This window comes from Ostrinia furnacalis, unplaced genomic scaffold (assembly GCF_004193835.3).
Source record: "Ostrinia furnacalis isolate ACB-3 unplaced genomic scaffold, ASM419383v2 OfSCF4162, whole genome shotgun sequence".
Classification (NCBI taxonomy): Eukaryota; Metazoa; Arthropoda; class Insecta; order Lepidoptera; family Crambidae; genus Ostrinia; species Ostrinia furnacalis.
The window spans coordinates 14,162-27,509 of NW_021134401.1; the positions used below are offsets into that span (position 1 = coordinate 14,162).

At 35.2% G+C, this 13,348-nt stretch overlaps 1 protein-coding gene across 1 annotated transcript in view; it reads left to right on the top strand.

Moving 5' to 3' along the window:
* The first annotated feature begins 492 nt into the window (after nucleotides 1–492).
* Nucleotides 493–13,348, top strand: part of LOC114358994 (uncharacterized) — a 200,162-nt gene continuing 187,306 nt past the window's right edge. The window contains exon 1 of the mRNA XM_028313210.1: nucleotides 493–662. The gene's annotated coding sequence lies outside the window, so the exon portion shown is untranslated. The remainder of the gene's footprint in view (nucleotides 663–13,348) is intronic.

Here is a 13,348-nt window from a genome sequence, read left to right on the forward strand (position 1 = left end):
GTGCGTTTTCCATAAAAAGTGACGTGGTCACGCGTCACAGCGGCTTTCGGCGTCGTATGGCCGCGTTCCAACAGTTTATGACAAGTCACGTAATTCCTGCCCTACGACAACGCGGTACGTGTTCTGTGGTGATTACATGCGCCTACCGCTGCTGTTCTGTTTACTTGTTAAATACAAGAATAATAATAGTGAAATCTAAGCTCATTTTTAGAATATTAAAAAAATTAACAAGTCCTATTTCGTAAAATTAACGGTTTTCAAAAAAAATGAAAAAAAAAATTCGTTATAAATTGTTTTTTTTTCACAAGTTATTAAATTAGCATAATCACCCTAAATTATGTTTATTATTATTAGAATACCGGTGCATAAAAAAATTAAATCGTTACGCAATCATGATTCCTAAAAAGCTCCAACTTGAGCACCCCTGAGCGCCACACGTCACGGAATTTTTCCATCCCGCAGGCTTCGTGTGCCGTGCGGCGGATGCGGCGACGGGCGGTGTGCGCATGTGCGCCCAAGTGACACTGGCGGGGGCCGCCTCGGCTTCCAGCCAACGAGCTTCGCCCTGTCCTCCCGACTGCCATTCGCGCTCAGTACTCCTCCAAGTAAAGACGTGCTCCCGCAACCAACAAACTTCGCCGGGATCGCGGCACTGGACTTGGGTGAGAATTTTTCTAACTTAATATTTTTAAAATTTTGAATTTCATTTTTTTTAATTTCGTGTTCGGGTGTTTTTCGGCCGGTTTAAAGTCATTTGCAGAGGAGTTTTCTTAGGGTTTTCCTTTTAAAATTTTCATTTCAAAAATATTTTTATTTTGTGGTTATTTTAAAATATTGAATTTAGTTGCCAATTATTTTAAATGAGTTTTTCGGGATTTACACAAGGGGTTTTCAATTTAATTTCAGGGGTGCAAATTATATAATTTTTTTAACTTCAATTTGTTTTTCAAATATTTTATTTTTTGTTGAATAAGAGTTGTTCTCAGCTAAATTTTTATTAATTTTTATTTTATTTATTCAATATTTCAGTTGCGAGCTCCTTTTGTTAATATTTTGTTATTTGAAAACGGATTTTTATACGGTTTCACACGTTTAAACTAAAAAAAATTTTTGAAGATGCCTCTTTCACGGCATTTTTTGGCGTGGCTTTTACATCGATTTGGCTGTGCGACATATTATTTAACTTAAATTGCTTGCTGGCCAATTGTTAAAAAATAAATAGAATGGTTAATGAATATTAACGCAAAAATTAAACCAAAAATATATTACTTATTTTGAATCAGTAGGTACAACCTGGTTTCTAAAATTAATTATCAAGTGATACACCAGTTTTATCGGCATTTAACATTATATTTTTTATAATTAACACGAATAAACGTTACTCGTATCTTTCGGGAGTCAAAAAAATAAATACTTTACAACAGGAAGACAAAAGTCAACAGGTTTTCAGTTAACTCGTGTTTACTTTAGAAAATAAGTAAATAAGCATCGAAGCCTCTATTTGTTATTCGAGGGTGGCCGAAGGTGTAGCGCCGACACAAAATATATTTCCCTTTGTGCGAGTAATATTCGTATTGTGATCCGAGAAAAAGCGGTGAGATCAGGATTCCTGTTAAATTTAGTTTAAAGATATAAGGTAGGTTTTGTTTTAAATATCAGAGAATTATTGCGTGATAGTTGAAGGGTTAACATTTTGTACTGTAAAATTAATTACGATTTTAATAGTAAAACTTAATATTTACTTAATAAATATACTAAAATCTAGCTTTGATATTTATTTTCACATTTTGTGATAATTTTTGACGGGATTTTATTTTCATAAAATATTTAAAAGGTTTGAATTTTTTATTAGAGTCCAATAAAATTATAAAAGTAACACGGTCAACTTTATGTACATTTTAGTGATTAAAATTGATTCAAATATTCCTAGTTCAAGTAAATGAATTTGTTTAATGCAGCAAATAAAAATATTAATATTATTATCTACACTGTTTGTCTTATTTGCAATTGAAAAATGAAAGCCGTCTACAAAATTTACAATTCTAAATACTTTTTCAATTTGAATGTTGCTGATTTACCTACATAAAAATACAAAGCAAATCAATTCAAACGTTTTAAAATAAACTACCGGAATGAATACCTAAGTTTAGGTTTAGTATTTCTGAACATCACTATTTAGTATAAAAAAGTCGCTTTCCGCTGCCTGTCCCTATCTATTCTTAAAGTGGTCTTTAAAAGTACGTAATGGATTTTTATGCAGTTTTTTTTAAATAAATAAGTAGAGTGATTCAAGAGGAAGGTTTAATGTATACTTGGCACCCGTGCGAAGCCGGGGCTTGTCACTAGTTTTTAATAAAATAGATTATTGAGACCGACAGAGTTTAGTAAAATATTAAAAATAATAACAAATAAGCAACTCTTATCTTATTAACACACAGTCTGTTACAAAATAAAAAAGTATTCCTACGTGCTAAAGAAATAAGCCTTAGTGACTAGAACAAATTATTTAGATTCATGATTGATTACTCAGCAACATGACGGTCGCGAAAAAATTATCTTACTTTGTCATTATCATCGTTAATCTTGAAGTCTATTCGATAACAAAAAGATATAATCGAGAACTCATCTGACAAATGTACTACGAAGGCAAAACCCGATTGCAGGTTTTCGATAAATCGGGATCAGTCAATCAGAGTTAATTTCAATCTGCTGGCTTCTGTCCGCTCATGGGATTATTATTTTAATGTACGTCTTCTTTATTCCTTGTCCGACAAAGGACAAAACTCAATTTCAGTCTCATTTGTCGACCATTATTTTTGATGGGATGCGAAGTTTTGAGTTCCGTCAGGTATTTTTTGAACTTTAAATAAATAACAATAAAATTATTTTGAAGGTTTAATCACAAAAACCCATCCATGCTTTTGAGAAATTCATATTGAAAAGTTCAAAAAACACTGATTATTCCGACTTTGAGATAATACGGGCCGTTGTAGCGCAGGCGTTCGTTTACTTTCATTTCGTAAGAATAAACGCAACACACTGCGCTGAAAACATAAAATAAACAATTAATTTTGAAATGTGTTATAAAAAACATGAGCACGTCTATCAGACCCTTATTTTACACAACATCAAACCTTTGGGACCTTTGAAGAGTAAAAGTCTATGCGTATGAAGATCTAGCATTCATCAACATCACCAGGAGTCAGTGGATTGCTGTAGTAAGATCACCAGATGCGGGAAAATTCACATTTTGCTGCGTCAAATAAAATAAAAGTACCTACTTCAAGCACGAGAAAGATTCAACCCTGTAATTGAAAGAAGAATTTAACAGTATCTTAGAAAATATTTTGTAATATTATTATACCTATAGAAAATATTTTGTAATATTAATAATAAAATATTAATTGCTTTACTTCAAACTAAATATATTTATGTTCAACTAGCGGCCGCCCGCGACTTCGTGCGCGTGAATCTCGTTTTACCCCCTTCATCTATCTTACGCGGTTCAGATTTTTTCAAACAAATGTTTTTTCCCGCTAACTCCCGTTCCCGTGGGAATTTTGCAATATCCTGTTGCAACTAAGCTTTAAGTTTACTAAGGTACCTGCATGCCAAATTTCAAGAGTCTATCTTACGCGGTTTAGATTTTTTCGACAAATGTTTTTTCCCACTAACTCCCGTTCCCGTGGGAATTTTGCAATATCCTGTTGTAACTAAGCTTTAAGTTTACTAAGGTACCTGCATGCCAAATTTCAAGCTTCTAACTTAAGCGGTTTAGATTTTTCGTACAAAAGAATTTTCCCGCTAATTCCCGTTCCCGTGGGAATTCCTAAGTATCCTATAACCTGCCCAGGAGTATGAAGAATAATTGTACCAAGTTTCGTTAAAATCCGTCAAGTAGTTTTTGTTTCTATAAGGAACATACAGACAGACAGACAAAAATTTTACTGATTGCATTTTTGGCATCAGTATCGATCACTAATCACCCCCTGATAGTTATTTTGAAAATATATTTCATGTACAGAATTGACCTCTCTACAGATTTATTATAAGTATAGATAAAACCTGTACTTTTCATTTCCAAATCAACACCCATTATACCCTAATATTACTAAAATATAAAAAAAAATCTATAATCGTCGAGGTTTGCGGAAAAACACATAAGAACTATTACTACAAGTTTTGCAAACAACTACGTTTTCATACATTTCGTGTCTGAATTTTTTATCAACGAATAAAACACAAAACTTTACTACCTATAGTATCTGAAAAATTAATCAGTATAAGTTTTATAAATGTCAATTAAAAATACCAAATGAAAGCTTAGAAACATAATTATATACGTAACTCAGAAGGTTGTACATTAATTTATTGAAAGCCTATACAATGCGAGGTCGAACACTTAAGCATAGACTAAGGGCAATTCACTTAAACGATTGTACACCTAACAAATCAATCTGACCTCCACTGATACTTCATAATATTAATATGACATAAAAGGTATCTTATTAATTTCCTCCAGGGACTCGTGGCACAAAGTCTACGGTTGTAATTATCTTCAAGTTATTTTATTTTGGAATGATGTCGGTCAAATCGTGTCAAAACTTACTTACGCCCGTATTCACAAACGATGCTTACTTAAGTGAAGAAGCAAATCAAACTCACAGCGTTGAATAGAGCTCTGTGATAGGTTCGTGTGTCAACCTATGCATCCACCGGTGAGAGACCTTATGTAGTAATGTTTGTGAATTTGTTTGACAACATCATTCGTTGTTAGTCTCATGCAAAGATTTCATGTATCACTATTATTTCAATAAATTAATATGACCACCGAAGACCTGATTAAGCAATCGGATATGTAATCAGATTGCCGTTTTGAGAAATGGTTTGACTAGCTAGTTCGATCCCTTTCGGCTGGACCATTGTTGGAGAACCCAATCCTAACTCAAGCAAATAAATATTTAGGTTATGTCTTTCTTTTGAGATAATAAAGTCCCCAACTATTTTATACTGAAAATACGTAATACCCACATACGAATAAAACAAGTCTGAAAGGCACTTGGTTGGCCTGTCTAATGATAATTAATTATCGTAAGATTACCCACACAGCTTAGGTTCCGGAGTAATGATGTCATGGGAAACCATTTTTACTAAATTAATTATATTAACGTTAACAGGACTCCAAGGGCCCTTAATTAATACTCAAACGCTCATTAGAATTTAAATTGAAAAATTTGATATTACCTATAGAAATTGAAAAAAGTGAAGGATGCTTCGTATAAGGTAAAGGATGCTTCAGCTTTCAGTCACTTATTTTATTAATTGAAAAATTTCACAAAATACATTTTTATTCATTGTAGAGTCTACATTTTGTTAGTAATAAAAGAAATACTTATTAAATAATGGATAATAAGATAAGATACCGTACCGTAGATTTCACCATTCGTTTTTTTCTCGACTATAGTCTATTTAGCTTTCCGCCCGCGGCTTCGCCCGCGTGGAATTTTGTCTGTCACAGAAAAATTTTATCGAGCGCGTCCCTGTTTCAAAAACCTATCTATAAAATAAAATTATCCTATGTCCTTTCCCGGGACTCAAACTATCTCTATGCCAAATTTCATCAAAATCGGTTCAGTGGTTTAGGCGTGAAAGAGACAGACAGAGTTACTTTTGCATTTATAATATATAGATTGTCATCTTAATAAACTATTGTACTAAACATGTTACAAATGATGATGATTAGTATGGAAGTATAGGTTGCATAAGAGTCCGATCTTTAAGGATACAAATTTATCATTCAGAAATCGTTAAAATCGAAAGACTTGTAAGGTCATAGGTTTGACGTAAAATATCTCGAATCACCGACGTGGTAAGTCTGCAGCGTCAGAAATGGCAGGTGAAATTGATTTTGCTCAATTTTCGTAACATTCGTTTCCATGTTAGAAATAATATTTTGATGGTCTCATTTGAATCGTGGAAAATGCTGGGTATATTGCGAATATTTGAATGATAGAATATAACTGCTTCGGGCTAGAATTGCAGTTTTTTCAGCATTGGAAGATACAATTTTAAAATCGCGAGCTTAATATCTGCTTCCCTACCCTACCCTAGGATAGTAATTTTTTGGATATTGGAAATCACGAACTAAGATTTTCGACAAAAAATTTAAAATCGCGTGCGCATACTACATACACTGTCATGAAACTTTATGAACTCTATATTTCTCGGGTATACCATTTCTTGTTTAGGCCAGTCTTTAAAATTACTTTATTAGGTCATGTCCTATTATCCCTCAGATAAACTAATACTTCATAATAGATTTAGTTTGTTACTTTGAAACACTGATGTTGTCTGGCACATATTCAATTGACACTGACCACCTGTATCTCCAATCGTTGAATCAAATGAGGCCTACCACTTTATAGGGCTTTACTTTTGACAGGCAACCACATCTATATATATAAAAATGAAACCCGTTTCGCGTTGTCACGGCATCACGTGTGAACGGCTGAACCGATTTCGATAATTCTTTTTTTTAAATGTTTGTGGAAGTCCAAGGATGGTTCTTACGGAAAAAAATATTAAGAAAATCTCTACGCTAAGGCGGTACGAAGTTCGCCGGGTCAGCTAGTACTTCATAAAAACGGCTCTATAAATCCAAGTTTCGCTTACATTTGTTACAATTTCCTTAGAGGGGAAAAGATTCGTCTTCATTTCAGGGGCACGGGCTCGCAGCCAAGGGTGTCTGGCCTTGAACTCGAACTGGCTACCCTCCAGACTTCCCACTTTCCGTTCCCATTTCCTGAACTATGCTAACACGAATTTTACTTCCCGTTCCAAGTTTTCGAAGGGACCGCTTCGATTTAAGTAGATTTGAATTTCACTAACTAAATCTTCTCTAATCTTTTGGTTTGGAACTTTGGCGTCAGTCAGTCAGACATCATATTGATTATTACTTACTTTACCAATCGAATGATTCGTTATAATTGTTTTATAAAAAGTTCCTTCTATTTTAGAAGTAATTATTTTATGAGTAAGATGGGTATTACAAATCTTATTATTGCACATCATTACACAGTATTACATATCATTATCTGCACTAAGCGCTTTGCCACAGAGGCAAACCCAAGTCCTTGTCTCAGAACTACAGTAAGGGTCCGGGTAGTACCTACTTATAAATAGAAGTCATCTGGGCAATATGTGGTCTAGTATTTACTGACTGACACTCTCTCGATATATCCTCGGAGTAGGCTTTTGTCCAGCAGTGAATGTCATTCGGCTGAAACGAACGAACGAACTGCCTCAAAGTGAGAGGTTCCAATTCTAGGCAGAACGAAAAAAATAGTTAATACTTGGAGAAAATCTCACAAGGCTGAACTAGACTACTTCTTTATTCCTTTTTTTTTTGCTTTAATATTTATTTATTTTATAATAATACATTACATTAACTTAAAATGACTTAAAAACTAAAATTTAAAAATTACTAATGATAAAAACTATTTACAATATAAAAAATACTTCACCCCCAGCGCCGCAGTCAGGAATGGTGCCCAAAAGGCTGGCAGCATTGCCACGTTGAATGGCCAGGCTAATTCTCTGACCAAAATAGCTGCCAGCCTTTTGATCACCGGTCACCTCGGTGAGCCTCTTTGCCAGTTCCGTATAAAAGGAACGAGCGCTTGGACCCCATGGTCCCATAGTCTCAACCCCAAACGGCACAAATATATAACTCTCATTGAGAGCTGCATATTTGCGCCTGCGGCAAGGGAGGTACCTCCTGTATGAGACGGAGCAAGCGTATCCGCGCATGTTGCGTCCCACACAAGAGGACGTCCCTGCTTCCAGGGAATGAGCGTCATGCCGTCAGGTCTCTTGCCGTCGTCACGGAATATGCCGTTAGGCTCTAAAACTGCTGGCACATTGACGGCGACAAGAGCTCTGCGGATGACGTCATTGATGCAGGCGTGTCGGGAGACTCGACCAGCGCTCATTTGGCATGAGAGGCCATGGTGTCCTAACTCACCGACGCGAGTACCGCAACGACAGCGATGGGGATGGTTTGTCTTGACGCCAAGTCTAAGGGAAATGGCAAGGGACAGTGTACTCCTGTCAAGCAGAGTCCCGATATTGGCCGAAGGAAGAGCATGTAGCCAATAACCGGACTCTGCCTGAAAGACCGCTAGTAGGCGAGCACGCTCTGCAGCATTTTCGGAGGAAGCCAATAGATCACTCTGAAAACGCAAACAGAGCGGCTCGTCCCACTGCCTCTGAGACGATAGAGAGGTAGGTGGATCGGCTCCCGGGCATGCCCTAGTCCAAGCGTTTCTGGCCTCTGCGAGGTGAGCCAACTCCACTACCCCTAAAGAAGGGGATAGTAATTTATTAAAGAGTTCGGCTGTACCATACGCAGAAGACAGAAAAGCTGGAAGGGCAATATGCGATATCTGACGTGTGCCTAGTCCTCCGAAACGCACAGGGAGAGAGGCCTGTTTCCAGGCGTTATCGCTAAATGCACAATTTAGAATTTTGGAGAGTGTTTATTCTTTATTCCTTGTAAATTAAATAGTTCAGCGATAAAAACCGTTCATGTTCCTATTTAGCTAACATAGCAGTCTATTTTTTCAGATGAATAAAAGCTCAATTCAGCTGAAAACCCCTCAGAACATTTTAATTATAAGCATATATAAGCACACATAGGTTTAATGATACCTACATAGATTCATTATAATGTTTGACGAAGGGTAATTAACGGTATTGTAATTCAGGGAGAAATTGCTATTTAGAGTGAAAAGGGTTTCAGTACGGGTAAATGATCTTGTCCATAGAGACTTTAACTTGAATAAAACGCTTTTAACCACACCCGGGAAACTAGTCGCCTGAACAAAACCTGAATAAAGGTTGGAAGCTAGTATCACCCGGAATCCTCAACTCACAGATGAATTATGTAGTTGTTTTACTATCAATATTGCTGAAACAAATCATCATCATCATCATCTGAGCCATACTGAACATAGGCCTCCCCTAATGCTTTCCATGTTGCCCGGTTGGTAGCGGCCTGCGCGTCCAGCGCCCTCCTGTTAACTTTATGATGTCGTCGGTCCATCTTGTGGGTGGACGCCCACGCCGCCTTTTCCGGTACGCGGCCTCCACTCCAGAACCTTGCTGACCCATCTGCCTTTAGTTCTGCGTACTATGCTGAAACACGACAATATTGCTGAAACACAATAATGCTGAAAACCATGTTGTGAGTGTGACAGCCTTGGTCATGCGGTCTTACCCCTACCATCAAACAAATTGAGCAGAAAATGTTTGCTTCACTTGGAATCGAACCTGGAAGCTCGTAGTTAGAGACAGGTATTACCACTAAACCTCAGAACCATGCATATGTTAACAAGAAAAGGCATACAGCCCCATACAAAAACATGGTCTTGATTATGATTGATGGTGGTAATTAGGGGAAATTGAGAACTGGAAGTTAGAGTGTGTGTTGTTTGGAATGCAAGAGACACACATTATAATTTTGCTGGGGTAATTTTGGTAGGTAATTATATTTTTTTGAGGACGACTAATTCTGAGATAGTTTTGAAGATACAAACTGAAAGAAACTAGCGTTTGCATGTTTACGAATACTGATAATGTTCTGTTTGTATACCGTAAGTGCCAAAGTATGTTGTTTCTGAAAACGATTTTCTTGTTTTATTAGAAATCAAGGATTTTTAAGCTTAATATTGTAGGTAGGTGAGGTTAGTACTTATGATATTATCCAAACGAAAAACCATTACTCAAGCAGTTTTTTACTATGTCTGTCTTACTTAACAATCGAACTAAAACCAAAGGCAACAAAAAAGGCACAACTCAAATATTTTAAAAGTTTATTGGACAGTCTTCGCAGTTTTTTGTCCAATCCCATTGTATCCTTAGGCGAGATACAGAGATTAATTAAAAAAGTAACAAGTTCCCGGAATCTGATATCAGTTAATTATCTAATAGCCCCAACGGGCTGTAATGAGGACCTGTTAACTAATTAGAGAGCCATTCTGGCGGAAAGTATTACTGTGCTTTTGTCCTTGTTCACCGTTTGGGAAGCGTACAGTTTGCGAGACAATGTTAGGGCTTGTTGGCGTAATTCTAAATATGTTTCAACATGTATTAAAACGCTTTTTTCAATCAAATCTTTTAAAGAATAGACGCTAATTTACTTTTGCGTCTTAAATAATGATGGACACCAGGTAGGGCTATAGTATATTACACTCAAGTAACGTTTCTAGCATCCTACATTTGGGTTTGAGTACTTTCGAGTAATATTACTCTTTGGTGTTACCTACACAAAAAATAAGTAGGAAGCCCCTAATATTTAGCGTGAGCTAACAATTTTATAAGCTTACTTCTACTTACTAAAACTTTTATCTTGATAGTACCTACTTTAGTACAAAATCATAATAGAATACGATCCCCACAACTTCTAAGTTCTTGAGCATGTCGCTGAGGCGGAAATAGGTCATAATACTCATAATCAAACTTCTGTCTTAATTTGAAGGATCAGATATACCAAACTTCGAAAGATTGAATGTGAACCACGAGTAGGTACCTGCGAAGTTCTTTAGTAATTCTCTCCAAGTCTACGCGAACAAACTCGTAGTTTGTAATATCTTTTTCATCTTGTACAAACTACGATAAGTTTAGTTTCACCACTCTGTTGATCACTTGAAAGTTAGGCTGAGGGCTAATTCTGAGATAGTTTTGAAGAAGAAAGAAACTAGCGTTTGCGTGTTTAGGAAGATGTATTATCTTCATAGTGCCACTATGTGCCATAACAAGAAGTGTGTTTATTTATTATTATGTTGTAATTTCCATAATAAATATTTTTTAATTCCTCTTGTCAATAACATTTATTTTAATAGTGGAAAAAAATATAGTTACAGTTGCAACTGTTTTGTCGGTTCTCGTCCGAACCAAATAGATTTTAGTTATAAATCAACCCTTAAAACTGCATTATTTACGAACGTATGAAATCAAAATACCTACTCCCCTATACAGAATAAAATATTGCGCTCTTCTATCACTCGTTTTATAGTGCTTGCTGACGTATTTAAGAGCTTATTGTGGACTGCCGTCTGGTAACAAGATAGGTATTCTTATTTTACTTTAATACCTTCATTATAAACTTTGGAGTAAACGCGGTTTACGTCCGAAGTAATATTATTTTATACTCATTGCCTTGATTTTAGAAAATGAATGGATTTTCCACCATAATCTAAAGTAACAATATAATCGTAAATTATACTTACATGCCAAAACCAAACCAGCTAAATGTTACTTAACCGCGATATATTGGGCTTAGAAGGACATCTAGGCTATCCTTCTTGACATAGGCTGACATTGAGCGTTCCAATATTTACTATCATACTTATGTTTATCTTCTAGCGACTTATAGATCCGATACACAAAGGGATCCATTCAGTTGACACTAATACCTACTGGACAAAGCTGGACTTCGTTTATTTTTCTTTGCTATGAAGAACATTCTTTTTGTTTAATTTTTTGCGTTTCTGAATTCTTTTATAAAATATTTCAGATTTCTATTTTACACTCTTTGCTCATTTAACAGTTTAATAAATAGTTCAAGTTTCGTTATTAAAATCTATCATCCTAATTCTAACTAAAAACGAAAATTTTATATAATTAAATTTTGTGTTAAATAAAACGGTACAAATACCTGATACTTCATAGTAGATGTTATGGTACCCTTCGTTATAGTAAATCCTACGATAGCTAATTTTCGAGAAGCGAGAAGCGCACGAAAACGTACAAATCTTATTGAAATTAACTTGCTAATTAAAATTAATGAGATCGTATGCCTTGAGAGTAGGAGGTGCTATTGCACCTGTAATCCATGTATTTATGCCGTACTTACGTGGGTTAAATTGAAGAGGGATTTTCTTTGGAAATGTAGATGAATTTTAGGAAATATTCATACTTATGATACGAAGATTTGTGTGAATCTTTGGCGTGTTAATGATGACCATTATTGGAGTTCTTAGAATACTTCTATAGCTTAGCCTTAGTAGTTACATGATTTGATGCTCTCGATTCAAAGAGCTCTGTTGCTATGGTGGCATCAGTATCTTCCCTCTTACGTCAATTCTATTTAAATGCGAAAGTTTGTATGGATGTCTTTAACGCAAAATCTACTGAACGGATTTAGGCGAAACTTTACAGCCTTATTATAATATCAAAATGAACTTGCAATGATCATAATTATCATTCTAGCACTTTACGGTGGCCTGTCCAAATGATTTGATTAAGACAGGATGATTTGGACATATTCAATGATTTATTTTAATTTTAATAACTGAGACTTTTACAAAGTTCATAAACATACTTCACTGAAACATAGGGATTTGTACTGAATAAGTATAGCGTTTGTCATAAAGCATCGTTAATCTCAAATCAAGGATCGAACAATTTTGCCTCAGTCTCCAAATTAACAAGACTACCAAAATAACATGACTGACATGAGTATATACTAAATTACCGGTGTGAAGTAACGTAAAACATTTCCGTACGTTAAGTACTTGAAAGTGTAAATAAATTAAGTTGCCTAAATCGAAAAGTGCCTGCGACGAACCAGGTTATTAATAAATGAAGGCAAATTAAGGCATATTGAATTATACATCCGAGGCACGCGAAAATGCTCCTTGGGGAGTAAGTTTCTTGCCTTTTGACGTATATGGATTGGCTTGTTCTATATTGCTTAACCCTACCATAGTCGAGCCCCGTTACAAATCGTGTGTGGCCGCGAAAAGGTCACTTGTAATTTTCCTACCTATATCAAAGTGGATAATGTTCAGTTTTGTATGCTTGGGTGTCTTTTGGACATTATAACTTACACGCAATTCCTTTCTTAAGAGAATAAACGTTGTCTAAAATAAGTTTAAAAATAAACCGTGGTTATGTCACTCGCATACTCTTATTTAGATCAATTTATAAGTGTATTAATTTGATTTTAATATTGATAAAAGTTAATTAAATATCCAACCAAATATAATAATATTGTCTTTGGCGAGAATAATTTATACGCTAACATTCTAAGGATTTCTGTTATGAGGTTTACGAAAATACTGCATATTTTATACGAAAATGTAAGCTGAAAATATTAATTTAACTTAATCTGACATAAAATTTTGACAAAATAACTTTTGAAATTTTTTGCATTTGTAGATTACAAGAGAAGCGTAAACATGTCTCTTTGTTGAAACTTGTCAACAACAGCTTTTTTTTATAAACTTTCGTAATATTTTTTCTTGTTATGTTATGACACTTGTTAAAAGTTTACATAATTTCTGTA